Source organism: Setaria viridis, chromosome 4, assembly GCF_005286985.2.
Source record: "Setaria viridis chromosome 4, Setaria_viridis_v4.0, whole genome shotgun sequence".
In the NCBI taxonomy this organism is placed as follows: domain Eukaryota; kingdom Viridiplantae; phylum Streptophyta; class Magnoliopsida; order Poales; family Poaceae; genus Setaria; species Setaria viridis.
Window position 1 is genome coordinate 2,227,793 of NC_048266.2, and position 15,185 is coordinate 2,242,977.

Sequence of the window (15,185 nt, forward strand, 5' to 3'; positions counted from 1 at the left end):
AGAAGTACTAAAATTTACAGATGAAATGCAGGATCACGGTGCACCACTGGTGGTGGTTGCAGGTCTTCCTTTTCACCCTCCCTAGCAGGCTCTGAACCACCCTTTCAATTCTCAACCTGCCCCTGGACCAGCCCACATCTCTCCATCCCTCGTCAGCCACGACACATGCACAAACATTAGCTCGTTCTCGACTACTCTCTGCATGTCAACGTACCGTTCCATCAATCGATCCCTTCCTTTTGCTCCAATCAAGATGGAAAAATGTCGTCGTTGAAACTGGAGTTCTGGTGCGGTTATCTTCCCGGCCACTACGGACGAGCGAGGTCAACGACAGCGCTAGCTAGCTTTGTGAATTGTGATGGACGCAGCTGCAGATAGCTCGCCTGACCTGTTGGGCCCTCGTGGTCGTGTGCTTTTCAGTAGGTTAGGAGATTTGGCCACTGCACACTGAGCTAGCTCAAATGATTGGCGCCACTCAGACGCACAACACTTTGGGTGCAGTGAGTGATCGGCCGTGATCTGATCATCGTTCAGGATTTCAGGCGGATTCGTCGACCGTGGCATGCGTTGGAGTGACCAGTATCGGCGTACTCGTGATGCATGAGCTGCTAGCTCCAGTTTTTCTCAAAACAACCTCACCATTCAACTCATTTGCGTCCGAATATTGTTGATTCGCTATACTAGCTGTGCCAGATTAAGAGGAATGTGAGATGTACGAGAGAATCGTGCGTAGATCGATGCTGATCGAGCTTAAGTATCAAGTGTCACGGGTGATGTATCATTTTCTTTGGAGAATACGGTTCTTCTCTCATGCATTGCCAGGCTAAACCGCCAAGCTACGAGGACAGTGATCCCCCACAGAACAAATGCACACAAGACGACGGTGTCCATCCATCACGGGTCTTCATCCACGTAGACAGCACGTGCTCTGTGCTCATCTTTTCTTCTTCCTTATGATAATTCTCTGACCGATCGAGCGCACCACAACGCATTATAGCCAGCACTCAGCAGCATACTATTCCTTTCGTTACAAACAAGTAACAGCAACTAATCGATCATCATCGGAAGTGTTACTTGTACCAAATTTAAAAGAACTCATCATCTGATGAGGAGTATGTAACTGAATAAGTTAGGCAGGAGCAACTCTGCGAGATCGATGGATCCATCAACATCGTCCATGGCTGCCCTTGACTTCGGATGTGCATGGGACAGATATATGCTGGGAGAGGAAAAAGATCGATCTTGGAGCTAGGTACCGGTAGAAAAAGGAGAGGCCAAACGCGTTGACACATGGGCGACCAAAGCAGACCACCATTCGATGTGACAGCAGCTAGCATGCGTAGAAAAGAAAAGAGAGAAGAGAGAGAGGGGCAGCCACCGGCGGCGACCAATGGCCGCCGAATGGGGAATCTCCTTTACTGTTCCGACCAAATCCGGCGCTTCTTTTTCGTGGGGAAGCGGCGAGTGGTAGGCGATCGACGCCAGCGAGCGGCCTTTGCTCGACAGTTCCCGCCCGCGTTGGATTCGGCCAGTCGTGGAGGCGTACATGCCTCTGCAAATTCTATTCTCCGCTGGCTTGGTCGCTCCCTTTCTCTAAGCTCATGTTCCGTGGTCCTCGCAACAGCCCATCGCCGGCATCTAACCTAAGCATCACGTAAAGCTCCGTCGTTTTGAAAGAAGGGGACAACTCTTATACTAGTACTAGTACTGATACATCATTGGCAAACGATGTGCTGAATTTGTTCCCTCGAGCTAGTGCGCCAGAAAAATCTAGCCTTAATTTTGCTTTTGGAGGAGAGTCTCCATTTGGTGCTGTGGTACTTGCAGCTAAAGAGTAGCCGTTGTGTACCTTGTAGAAGCTGGGATAATATTTTAGTCTTGATCTAAAATATTTTTTTCTTAAATTCAAACTTCCTTATTATCTCGGTGATGCTTGTCGAAGATTGGTAATCTTGGCCAACAGGGATGCTCTACTGACTAGATTTCACAATAGACTATGGATCTATCGTTAAAACGAGAGTACATGGAAACTTATGTGGCCTAGCTAAAAACATTACTTTTCTAGTAATATGTTGTGATCAGCTTATTAAGAATGTGGTAAAAAAAAACACGATTGTGCGCGGTTGCAGAAGCCAGGGACTATTCTTTTTTCGGCAATGCTATAGAACATACGTCCGGAATTTAAACAAAAAATTGAACGCTCCAACATATGTTGCAACTATTGTTTCTGCATGTTTCATAGTGAATATTGCATGAAAGATAGTGTTCATGCTATGGCGGGATTTTTCTATCCTATAGTTGAACAATGTAGTCATTTTCACACATTATTTTTTATGTTGAAAACTGTGACCGTTGATGTTGCACTAGTTAATTTTTAATGTTTCGTCGAAGCGTCGGAAAATTTTCCATCGTACGTCCGGGCGCTAGTAGCGCCGTTCTTTTTTTAGAAAAAAAAAACTAGAAACGTCGCTCATTTGTGCCTCGGAGGGAGTAATGTTCAGGTGCAATGCCGGAATGCCATACAGTGGTACTTTGCTTTATTTTTTCCATAATAATAAATGTTGCTATTTAAAAACGTGAGTACTTTTTTCATAATACTATAGTAAACGTGAGTAATTTTTTTTAAAAACGTTTGATCCAATTATATTATTGTTATCAATGTGGTTGCGCCACCTGTTGGCTCTTCAAAAATGTTGGAGTATAAGTGAATTGCCCACCTCTCCCCATCAACTTAAGTTTTTGGGTTGAATTGGTTGATGCATGCAACTTAATAAAAAATACTTCTTTCTATATCTTGCGTGACCAAAAGTAAGAATTAGTGATGGTACGCTCCATGGAATATCTCTGGCTCCTTCCGCCAATTTCATAACTCCACTGATTTGTTAGTGAAAGAGACCTAGCGCCTTGTTAAAGCGCTCCATAGCATTCGCATTGGTTCTAAGCAGTTCGATCGTCATGTCGAGTCAAACGAACGGTACCAAAAGGATCCACTCCACCAAACAATCATTCGCGTGGAACTGCAAAGTTTCTCCTCCATGTTTGTGTAAAGAAAGGTTTCGTCTTGCATTGACCTTATGCTTTGTGTGCTTTAAACATGGATTGTACAAAGCTTGCCTTTATCGGACTGCTATGCATAGTGGAGAAGGGAGGTACTTTGCCGTGGGTGGAATATTCTTGGTAGATCCTCTTCTCCAGCTTAGGTTTTCACACTTTCACTCACCAATCAAAAAAATCGGAGCACTCATACATGTGTATAATCATTATTAGCCTACCAGCTGGATGGCTCTCGTTGAGTGAGAACATATGCGCCGTGAACAAAAATAAAAAAGGCAGAGGTCTGTCATGATTTCAAGTTTTCGTCCGGCAGTTATAGGTGATGGTGGTCATAGTGCAACGACCATCGAGCTGAGCCAATGCAACGCAAGCAAGATGTAGATCTCCACAGGAGTTGGATTCCAATGTTTTGATGTCCTCAAGACCTCAACCCAACCCCACATGCAAAATGGCAGTGACTAGAAAAGAAGAAAAGCAGATTTTTTTTTCTTACTTGCATCCCTGATGAAATGCTCAATCATTTAGTACGTAAAAAAACATTTTCTGGGAGGGACAAAATGAAAAAAAATTTGGTACCCATGCGCACCGGCCATCATTCCCTGGCAGAAAGCCAGAGACCGTACGCAAGGCAAGATCTCCTGCCCGATCGGCGGCCTGCGGCCAGGCTCGAAGCTCTGGCGAAAAAGGCTGTGGCGCACAGGCGTTTCCCGATCCCCCGACACGTCGGTGCGGTGAGCAGACGTGCAGTGCAGGAGCGAGCAGCGTGCTTGGTGGGCGCCGGCCGTTCACTGTGCACGTCGCCAGCAGGGCGGACGGAAATAAAGCAGCGGCGGCGAGGGAGGGTGGCGGTGGCAGCGGCAGCGCGGCCTAATTTCTAGTGCAGGCAGGTGAAAGCGAGCTAGCTGGGCCCCCGCCCGGCGGGTGACACGGCGGATGGAACTACCCAACCCAACCAGAACGCGCGCGCGCCTCTTTGCTAGTTCCGCCGTGCCTCTGTCATGTGGCTCCACGGAGGTGCCGGGGCGCCGGCTAATCACCAGTGGCAGTGGCACGCAATGCCTGCCGCGGCCCAGCGGGGTTGCCGTCGTCGTCAGTGGCCGCCTTCCACTAGGCCGGCCGGCCGGGTCGCCTTTTCGCTTTTCGGCGGCCGGACGCGGGAGGAATGAGGATTGTCGGCCTCGGCGGATGATAGAGTCAACGGCAGCTCCGGCTCCGACCCCGATGTCAGATCCGATCCTGGGCGTTTGCGCGTGCGAGAGGCGGCGGCGGGGGTGGGCGACGAGCCGACGACCGGTCCAGGACCCCGTGGGTTACATGCGGGAAATGCTACTACGACCACGAGTGGGTAGTGCGCGGCGTACGTGATGGAGCACCGAGCCGCCGCAGCAGGCGGCCGACGCGCGGGCGGAGCGCCGGAGCCCGAGCGAGGGAGGGTGACGGCAGGCGAGGCGAGGCGAGGCGAGTGCGCGGGGGGGCCGGGGGCTGCCGGGCCGCGTGAAGAGAGCACACCAGGGACGCGGGCGGTCGAGGGCGTGGCATCTCGGCGGCTTCGGGCCCCTTCCTACAGGCTCCGGCCGGTTTCCTTCAGCTGGTTGGCGAGGCTCCATTTTCCAGTGAAAAAAACAAAGGTACCTTTCGAAATGTACGTGCAAACAATTAATGCACCCATTTCAGTTTACAAGATGGAGATTTTTACCAGAAATGCAAGCGCAGCATCTATATAGGCAACTATATACGCAACTCTTGCGCTTTTGGTTACGAACGGAACAGAGCATATATCCTCTTCTCCAATTGGCCGGCCCCGACACTGCACAGTGAGACAGATCTGACGGCGAGACGAGTAGCCATCCTGTTACATGTGATGCGGACCATGCAAAAACACAGTGCGTAGTTACATCGCACATGTACGTTACGTACCATCACCATTCTGCAGCAGCTATAGCAAGCAGGGCATGCTGAATCAGCCTGTCGACAAAGGCATCATCAATGGCGTCGGCATGCATCGCCGTCGCCGCTGGGGCTCTCCTCTCTGTCTTGGATGATCTCCTGCCTGCGGCGACCAAGCTAGACGCCGAGCGGATATTCCAGGGCATAATCCCCGACACGGCATCATGCCGGTCTCATCGTCTCTCCGATTGACCCCTCCGCTTTCCCGTCCGTTTCGACATCCTTTCCGATCCCGTTCCTTTGCGCTTTGTTGCCCTTTGCTTGGTCTCGCCACGAACCGTCCTCCACTCATCAACCTCATGATCGACCTGCTACAACTAGGTAGCTTGTTTTGACTGCTGGCAGCATTGCGTTAGTGCCAAGCTGATAAAAAAAAGGCTACGACTTGGAGGTAATAAGAAGAAGAAGAATCATCAGAAGCGATAGCCAAAGCTCTGGTATGCATGGTAAGGTGGTAGGGTGTTGGTAACTGGTAACGACGCTAATGGCCGTTAGTCGGTTCCAGTGGCGTAGCCAGGATTGGCCATTAGTCGGTTCCAGTGGCGTAGCCAGGATTTTTTATAGAGAGGCCCATAAACAATACTTAATAGATTACATGTAGTATATGAGTGCCTGATTTCAGTTTAAATTTAACTTAACAGACTACATGTTTTTATCAAGTGCACAAACAAAGAAATAACCAATATTTATTCAATCAATCACTGTTTTGTGCGCTTACCTACTTAGGGGGTGTTTGGTTCTTTAGTTCGGACTAAAATTCATGTCACATCGAATATTCGGATGTTAATTAGGACTAAACATGAGCTAATTATAAAATAAATTACACAGATGGAGGCTAATTCACGAGACGAATCTATTAAGCCTAATTATCCATCATTAACACATATTTACTGTAGCACCATATTGTCAAATCATGTACTAATTAGGTTTAATAAATTCGTCTCGCAAATTAATCTCCATTTGTGCAATTGGTTTTATAATTAGTCTACATTTAATACTCCTAATTAGTATCTAAACATTCGATGTGTCAGAAATTTTAGGAGGTTCTAAAGAACCAAACACCCTGTATACAGTAATTAGTATATATTTGCATGTTTGCACAAACATTAGAGGGGGCCATGTCCCCTGCCAGTCCCCCTTAGCTACGCCACTGGTCGGTTCCTCTTACGAGACAGACTACTATCATCGTTGCATGACAACGTCACTCCATGGATCAGCTCTCCGCGCTAGTGCTCGATTACGATTAGCATCTGACTGTTTGACGTACTGATCATCTAGTTAAACATTCCAGGGTATGGCCGTATGGGTTGCACCTTTTGTGACGTGCCTCTGCCTCCTCGATGGGCAAAGCACTTGCCTACAGGCTACAGCCTAGCCTAGCTGCCTGCAAGCTACACAGTTCTCCCTCAGTCGTGCTTCATATCAAAGAGGTCGATATGCATAGAAAAACTATTTTCATAACAAATAGATATGCATACACAGTTCTCCCTCACTCGTGACTCTGCCTCCCTCTGCTTATTACTCACGTCCCGCAAAGAGTGTCCTTTAGGCTTATCCTAAGTTAAACTATTTTAAATTTGATCAAGTTTACAATAAAGAGTCAATATTTATAACACTAAATAGGTATGCTATGAAAATATATTTCATAACAAATCTAATGAAATTTATTGGACATCAAAAGTATTAATATATTTTTATATAAATTTAATCAACATAACATGGTTTGACTTAGGACAGAAGGGACCCTCTTCTCGGAACGGGATTGCAAGCTGCTGGATATGCAGAGATATTTTGCTGCAGGGTGCGGTGTAATGCGACTACTGCATGCGAGTGTGTCACTTGTCGCTGCCAACAGCTTTCATTATTCCTTGCGAGGTTGTGATGACGATCAGCGAGCATATTGCTGCGTCTGTCAGCCAGGGCCCATGACGATGGGACTAGTGTTGTGGCCAGTGACGACCCGGTCTTCTCTTTCTTTTCTGTTGCCGCCGGCCGGGGAGAACTGGGCAGGCTCGATCCTGTCAGCTGGCTGGAGAGCTAGCTGGGGAATATATACGACGACCTAGTACAGAGCAGAGGGAGTGAAAGGGGAACGAGATGACGGTGCAGGTAGGCTTACAGATCGACCAGACGGACATCGCGCTCATCATGGCCTGCCAAAGCTTTTTCATAAACAATATCGCGCTCGGCCCAATGGAGAATGGGCTCTAAGCAAGATGGCGAGGAGAGCACAGCCGATCGATGTGTGGACCTCCGTATCGGGCCGGGCCGGGACTTCGTTGGCACTGGCTGTGACATGCGGCCCATTTCGGCCAATCGGCCCCCTTTCTCTGTGAAGATTGATTTGCTTGACCGATTAGATTGCGGACGTCAAAACATACGTGCATTATTCATTTCTTGTAGCTGATGAAAAAAAAATCTCAACGTATTTTGTCAAAACATACGAAATTCCCCTTTTGATACAGCATCACCTCAAGTAAATAAACATATTCAAAATAAACCTGGTAGAAAGAACAGTTAGCATAATAACAGTACTGCATGCAGATAACAAATGCTATGGAGGAACACTACGGATAACTAAGCTGGGTTTGATTACATCGCATCATCAGCGGGGAACAACCAAGTTGGACGCCACAGACCACCACGATGCTGCGGCACAGCTACGCCCTCTGACAACGGGGGTGTGATGATCCCATTCCTCATGTTGTACGCATCAGAATCATGAAGAGGATCAACAGGATGGTGACGTTAGTCGCACATGAAGTATATACAGTCCTCTTGAATCCCAGTGCACCCTCCAGCAGGGAGCAACTTGGAGCAATGCTTCCCAACAAAGAGCGCTTGCTGGCCACCCAAGTTAGAGAGACATCTCCATCAGCCTGGTTTTGTGCTCAAATCTGCCTCACAGACTTCAAATGTGGCGGTTCTCACATCGGACTCAATCCATCGCGTCACCATCAATAGTCTACCACAACATTCAACTAGATAGTTCTGGATCAAGTATGACTTCCCACCGGAATAGGTGTTGGGAAAGACAGCTCTTTTACTAGGTCTCTAGTTATGCATTCGACGCCTGATATCTTTAGTTTACCATCAAGGCCATAATTCATCTCTAATAATGAGAGTTGCGTGTCCGTGTGCTTGCCACTACCAAGACCATACATCTTTCCATTGAAGAAGGCGATATCAGCAAGCATGTTGAACCAAGATAGGTGCCCCGTCCCTATGGACAAGCTGGATGCAATTGTTGGTGGCTGGCACATACGAACTATCCCACCATTGACCAAGATCATGGCAACAGCGATGATTCCGGTTCTAGGGGCGAGGAAACCACCATCTTATGGAAACTAGAACCAAACATGGGGCTTGCATCGAACCACTTGACGCTTACCTTGGGAAGGTCCAGTGTGGCCTTGGAGAAAGGGTTCACCAGTGAGCACCTGCCATCACCATGCACAAAGAACAACGAGCTATCAACGGAACCGCAGTAGAAGGCACCATCTGGCGCCGGCATTTTGATGAGTTTCCTGTCGGGGATGCTTAGGGAGGTCCCGTCGAGGAGGGAGAGCCACGGTAGCGGAGGGGGCAGCGCTGCAGCCGAGCGTTGGAGCGCCATGATCGGCACACTGCCCAAAGTCGAACACGGTCGATTAGGGAGGGAAGCCGCAGGAGGACAAGTCCCAAGAGTTCTGGCTGGAGGTTTGGCCAGGACGAAGATCGTGCCTGCCTCTTCATCGTGCAAATTGCGCGCAGGTAGAAGGCGCCGAGTAGGATCAGGGTGCCCGGAATTGGTGCCCCCGGTGGCTCGATCTTCTCCGGCGATGGTTAAAGTGCCGAGGATGCGTGGCGCTTGTCAGACCTTGTGGGCTTCATGTTGGTCTAGACTAATACAACACCATTCCTTCGATATATATAAAAGCGGAGCCCATGTACTCACCCAGCTAGGACTAGGAGTCCTTTCTCTTATTTGCCTTCCGTGTCTGGCGGCTGGTCCGGTTGGGACTTCTTCAATAGTTCGGTTTCCTCCTCTTCAAGACTTCTTCAAGGTTCTCATAGAGATTTCCAATCGGTTCTACAACAGCTAGTACATCCAAGTCTACCGGTGAAAGTTGCATCCATTGTTCCATCACCAATGATCAGGAATTTCCGTCACTAGCAGCGATGTCTCTGGTAGCATGTGTGGATGAGAAATCAAGTACTAAAGAAGTTAAAAGTGTAGGAGGACAATCACAAGGATGCTTTTATGCAATTCTGGTGTTTTAGAAGGCACCCCTGCGAATTTTGCCTCCGAGGTGAGGTTAATGGCATCTACACCAGACCTGAAAGAGACCCATCTCTGCCACAGGTTATGACACAACACCTCTGAAAATGGCAAAGATATCAGCTCGTGCAAAGTTGTTCACCAATAAAGGGTGCAAGTAGTATGTATGGAGCTTGGAGAGAACCAAAGTGCTAGCTACTGATGGCGATGATGAGTAACTGAGTTTTCTTCCACAAAATCTCAATTTCTCCTTCAATCCATAAGTCCTTGCCACTATGACTACAAAGGCTGAAACAGGTTCCAAACCTTCTCATAACTGCTCAGCTCTGATAATCAATCTCACCATAGTACTGGGGAAATAATATGGCACACATCACAGATAATAAGCCACGAACCATAAATAAAGTGGTTCTAAGCATGACAATCAACAGATTGAAATTGCCAAAGAAAACATTAAGGATAAAACATTTTGATTTCAAGAGTTACTGAGTTTACATGTAACATGTGAATGAAAAACAAAGCATATACTCAGATAAAAGATGAAACCTGATGTAAAGCAACACTTGCCTATTAAACTATATATATGTAGATCCCATGCGGATCATACTTGTCTTTGAGGCATATATGTAGTAGCATTTGACAACTAATCAGCAAAACACAAAGAGGCAGCCTCCAATTCAGAATTATATTTATGAGAAATCCGAAATAACAAATTAAAGCATATTTCAACGGACAGCATATTACATAGATTCAGTTGGGAAAAACCATGTTCAACAACTCGGTCTGACTCCTTGTGTCTGCACCACCACGGTCTCTGGCAACAACAGGGTGATCGTCCCATTTCTCATATTGAACACACCAGAATCATGGAGAGGATTTACAGTGGGAGTTGACTCATCATAGTGAGAAATGAGGTAGACACAATCCTCCTGAACCCCACATTCAGCAGCAGGGAGGGACTCGGAGCATTCGCCAACAAAGAGTGCTTGGCCTCCCAAGGTACTGACACTTCTCCACTTCCGGCATGAATCTGTTGGCACTTCCGGCATGAATCTGTTGGTAAGGTCTGCCACCTCAAAGATGTCAAATGAATGAGTACGCGCACACAACACATGCTCAACTGGAGTCAAGTATACATCTGATGGCTGATATTTATGGCTAACCTTTGTGACCTTTGTTAATCTCCATGACATATAGATGTGTGTGTAAGTTGAGAACATACAGCTTTCCATCAAAGAATGCAACATCAACAATGTTCTTAATATCTTTGTTGCTAACTGTGTCAGTGGCAAGTGGGGGCTGGCAAATGCAAATTGTACCAAGAAAAATGATATCCGTGATCAGCCCCACAACAAGGGAATCTGGTGTCAAGCTCACTGATGAGGGCACCACAACTTATAAAAGAGTGAATCTCTAGTGTAGGCATACTTCATCTCATGATGCCAAGTAGTGGTCAGGTTAGGAAGCTGTAACGCAGCCTTGGAGAAAGGATTCATCAATGTGCACCCACCATCATTGTGCACGAAGAAGAGCCAGTTGTCCATGGAACCATGGCAAGAAGCATCATCCAGTAAAGGCATGTGATGAATCTCACCATCTGCAATGCTAAGAAAGGTTCCATCAAGGAGGCCCACCCATGTAGGTGGTGGGGGGCAGGGGCTCAACTCGAGCATTGTAGCGCCATGGCCGGCATAATGCTCGGAGTCGAACATGATCAGCTAGGGAGGGGAGCCTCCTGAGGACAAGGCCCAGAAGTTCTGGTTGAATGTCTGGCCAAGGTGAAGATCGTGCGGTTGTCATCATTCAAGAATGCATGCCTAAAAGGAGGTGACATAGGATTCAGATTTTAGAGATTTAACAAATGTTAACAGTAAACAGCAAACGTAACCATTTTTGTGTTACTGGTCTGGTAATAGTTAAGCAACACACACAATTAGGCAAGGCAATTGCAGCTACACTTAGGCCCAGTTTGTTTGAGCTTCTGCTTTTGGATTTTTGGTTGGAAAGTTGGCTTTTTGGTTGCTGACCTTTTGCTATTGGCTTTTGTAATAAATTTTTATCTTCTCAACACACCAAAAGCCAGGAAAAACTCCTCTTAACCAGCTTTCTAGCTTTTAGTTCATTTTTGAAGCGTCCCCATATAAGTAGAGACTAAATGTGATACAAATATCAGTCCTAGGAGGCTGATAACACATTTATTCAACAGATGGTTAAAAAACCGTACAACTCCCGAAGGAGCAGGCGGGCAAGCTACATCCAAAGGATAACTAAACCAACAACGATACAGATCCAAGTTGCAGTCCAGTCGGACTCCGGGCTGCAATTGGAACTAAGCGACAGCGGAAGCATTCTGCAAAGGCCAACACCACAGGCAGCGTTGGGTGCGGAAACGACCTCCTACTCGAAATCCTCGGCGACGAAGTCCGGGTCTTCCTCTGAAGTAACAAAACAAGGGTGGGTACAAAAGTACTCAACAAGTCCAACCCCAACCATGAAGGGGAAAATAATCAAGAATATGCACAGGATATATCAAGGATAAGGTTAAGGTTTATTTGCAATAAAGCTAGATTTTCAACACATGCAAGGGTTCATTTTTAAAAGAGTTTTCGCAAAGCATTTCTTTTAGTAACCGAATCATTAAGTGGGGTTGATCCTACACAAAGGATCCAAGTTTTAATACTACCGGACTCCCCGTCCGCAGTAGCTCACGGCACAACTGCCGGACACTTCCAAAATACAGCACACGCCATAAAAATCATCCATTTCGAATTACTAGTTATGTGACCAAGCCGCAACTCGTCCAATGCCGTGGACACGGCTACCCGGATAGGTTTTAATTTTGCAGAGGTTGTACACTTTTCCCACAAGTAGGTACCGCAACACGATCACCTTAGTGCCGGTGCAGATCCTAACAAAACCATTACCCACCTTAGCTAAGACTAAGTAGTCAACACGGAAGCAACCAAGGGGTTAACGACCTACCAACGAGGTCTTAACCGGGACCTAATTCACAAAGATCTTACTCCTTTTCTATGGTCTCCCGCTGCTCACCAGCTCTTCTAATGACTAGCAGACTAGCTAGTGGGATTCCTGCTAAGCCGTTGCCGCATACAACGGTCGAGTGGTTGCACGATGGTTGGGTTAGGTAAGATGACACATCAACTCGGTCCTTAATTTGTAACAAGATGGATATCTCCCAACCTTGCTCAACCACAAAGGTACGAGCCCAACTTATTGGCATTTCACACAAGAAACACCCATCCATCTCATCTAAGCATGTTTTTCCTTCATTTCCGAAAACCTATTTTCCCTTTTTAAAACACTCACATCTTTATTCTTTAACAAAACACATTGTAGTCATGGTTGAATTGAGTAACAAGGTCCTAAGCATTCCAGCAGTAATTATCATCCAAACAAAGCAAATCATATTTAGCGATAATTATAGGACAAGCAAGGAATAATCATAACCATCAAGGGGTGGCTATCCAACCATGTTTCAGCAGTAAAACAATATACGATTGATACAACAGGCCAATAGGTTGTGTTTGAAAATTTAGGATAAATATGCATCAAAGGGCGAGATTGGACTTGCCGTCCTCAAAACCTTCCGGGAGTTCCTGCTCGCGGTGCTAGTCCTCGGGCTTGAGCTCACGGTCAAACTCTTCCTTGTGCTCCTCCTCGGGTACTCCGCGATCTACGGCACACACAATCGAGCACACAATGAATAAAAGAAAATTAAAGTTTTACCCGTTGAGCTTCGAACAGAGAACGCGAACGGAAAATAGAAGGGATGAATATTTTCATGAAATTTGGAGATGATTCGGCGGAAGTATGTTGGAGGATGCCGTGGTCGAATTTGGGATTAATTGGAGGAAGTTTGGCGCATGAAATGATGAGATAACCGTGTATTAGGGGCTTAAAATGAGGTTTAGGACTAAACTGTGAGAACCAGGGGCCTATTTGTAATAATTTTTGGGAAGTGGGAGGGCTGATCTGTGAAAAGAGTTTGAGAGAGGTGGGAGGGTTATTCCGTGAATAGGAAGAAGTAGGGGGTTAGATCGAAATTGAATGGAAGTTTTCCCTTCTTTTTCTTTGACTCGGTACAGGAGGTGTGTGTGTGTGGGAGGGGGGGGGGATGGCCGGCGGCGGGCCAGCCGGCCTAGCTCGCCGGCAGTGAGGCCGGACGGCGGGGGAGGGTGTGGGGGGACCCATTTTGGCCCTCACCTTGGGCGGATGGTGATGGGAGAGGGGGTGCCGGCGGTGGACAGGGAGGCGGTAGCGGCGTTCCTGGTGGCGGCGCGCAGGGGTGGTGGAGCAGGGGGCAGCAAGCTGGGAGGGCGGCGTTGGTGGTGTGGAGGAGCGGCGGGGGCTCTTCCCCTTTTATAGCCGGCGGGGGCTCGATGGCCGGCGGGCCTTCAATGGTGGCCGGGAATCTCGACCGGTGGCATGCCGGAGCGGAGCTCCGCGTGGAGGGCATGGCGGGGCCGGCTCGATCAACGAGGAGCACAAGGGCGACGACCGGCATGGGGAGGCGCGCCGGGGAAGGGGCGGCGTGCAGCGGCCGGCGCGCGGTGCGGGACGACAGCGCACAGGGGCCTGGTGGTGTACAGCAGGGGGCGACCAGGCGAGCGACGTGGGGCCGGGCGGGCCAGCGGGCGCGCGGGGCCGGGTGCGGGGTGGCCTGGGCGAGCGGCGCCAGGAGATGCGGGCGCAGGGGCGTGCGCCAGAAAGAAAGGAGGGAAAAGGAGGAAGAAGGAAGAAGGAGAAGAGAAAAAGAAGAAAAAGAGAAAGGGGAAAAGGAGAATGGGAAAAAGAAAAGAAAAGAGAGGGAGGGTCGGTGAAAAGTGCGGAAAGCAGTCGGGCACGCGTGACAGATTTTGACGGGCACGCGGCGAAATTTGCGGAGGGAGAAAAAGATGACTGTCGGCGTTAGGTGTCGGGACGGCGGGGTCGCCGGGAAGGAAAAGATTTTGGGGAGCTCAACGGTTAAAAGATTTTTGAAAATAAATTTTTAGTGGGTGATTTGAGTTAGTAGATTTTACGAACGTTACAATTTCCTAAGAAGCTAGCTTTCCAGCTTTCCGAAAGCCAGTCTAGCAGTTGGACTGTTTGTTTTAGCTTTCCAGCTCCTGGCTACCAAAAGTCAGAAAGCTAACCCGAGAAGCTGAAACAAACAGGATTTTAGTCTTCTGTTAAAACTTAGGGTGCATGATTAAATAAAATTGTGACATAGGAGGTGCTGGTGTACAGACTTAGGATCTTGTTTACTCGAATTTTGGGCTTTTTTTCTATATAGCTACTTCTTCCTAGGTATTCTCGTTTTATTTGACATAAAAGGGGGATTATATTGACAAATCAGTAGCAGAAGGGCAAGTTTAAAGTTTACGGCAGTATTATAAAAGAATTGGCGTTCTTTTCCCATGTTTGTGATGTATTTGGGGCACTGGAATTTTGCAAGATCCTTAGAGGATTTCTACCTTTTTCTTGAAGAATTAGAATCCCATCGAAATTTCTATGTTACAGACAGGGATTTAACAAGTAATGACCTGGATACCCAGCAGTGGTATACTACGCCTAATATCAGGATTTGATATCAACCGATTTAAACTTTCTTTCTTTTTTCAGAAAAATACCGGAGCAACGAGAATTGTCGTCCTATGTCAATCAAACCCACACCAAATTAATTAGATGAACTCAGAAGGAGACAGAATGTTCTAAGGAAGGAGAAGGGAGTAGGGGCTAGGACTCGGGAGACTGACAGGAACACGGGGAAGGGGGAAACCGACTCGTAGAGACCTGCGGCGGCCGCGTGCTCGTGGCTGGCTGTGCAGCTGCCTAGAGAGAGTTTTCAAAGGACAGGTAGACGGCCATCGAGGAGAAGCAGGGTGCCGGATCGGAGATTCGATGACTTTCCCTGCAGGGA

At 47.7% G+C, this 15,185-nt stretch overlaps 1 pseudogene; it reads right to left on the reverse strand.

Moving 5' to 3' along the window:
* Positions 1-10,378: 10,378 nt before the first annotated feature.
* On the reverse strand, positions 10,379-11,065 carry LOC140222479 (uncharacterized; annotated as a pseudogene).
* Between the last annotated feature and the right edge of the window lie 4,120 nt (positions 11,066-15,185).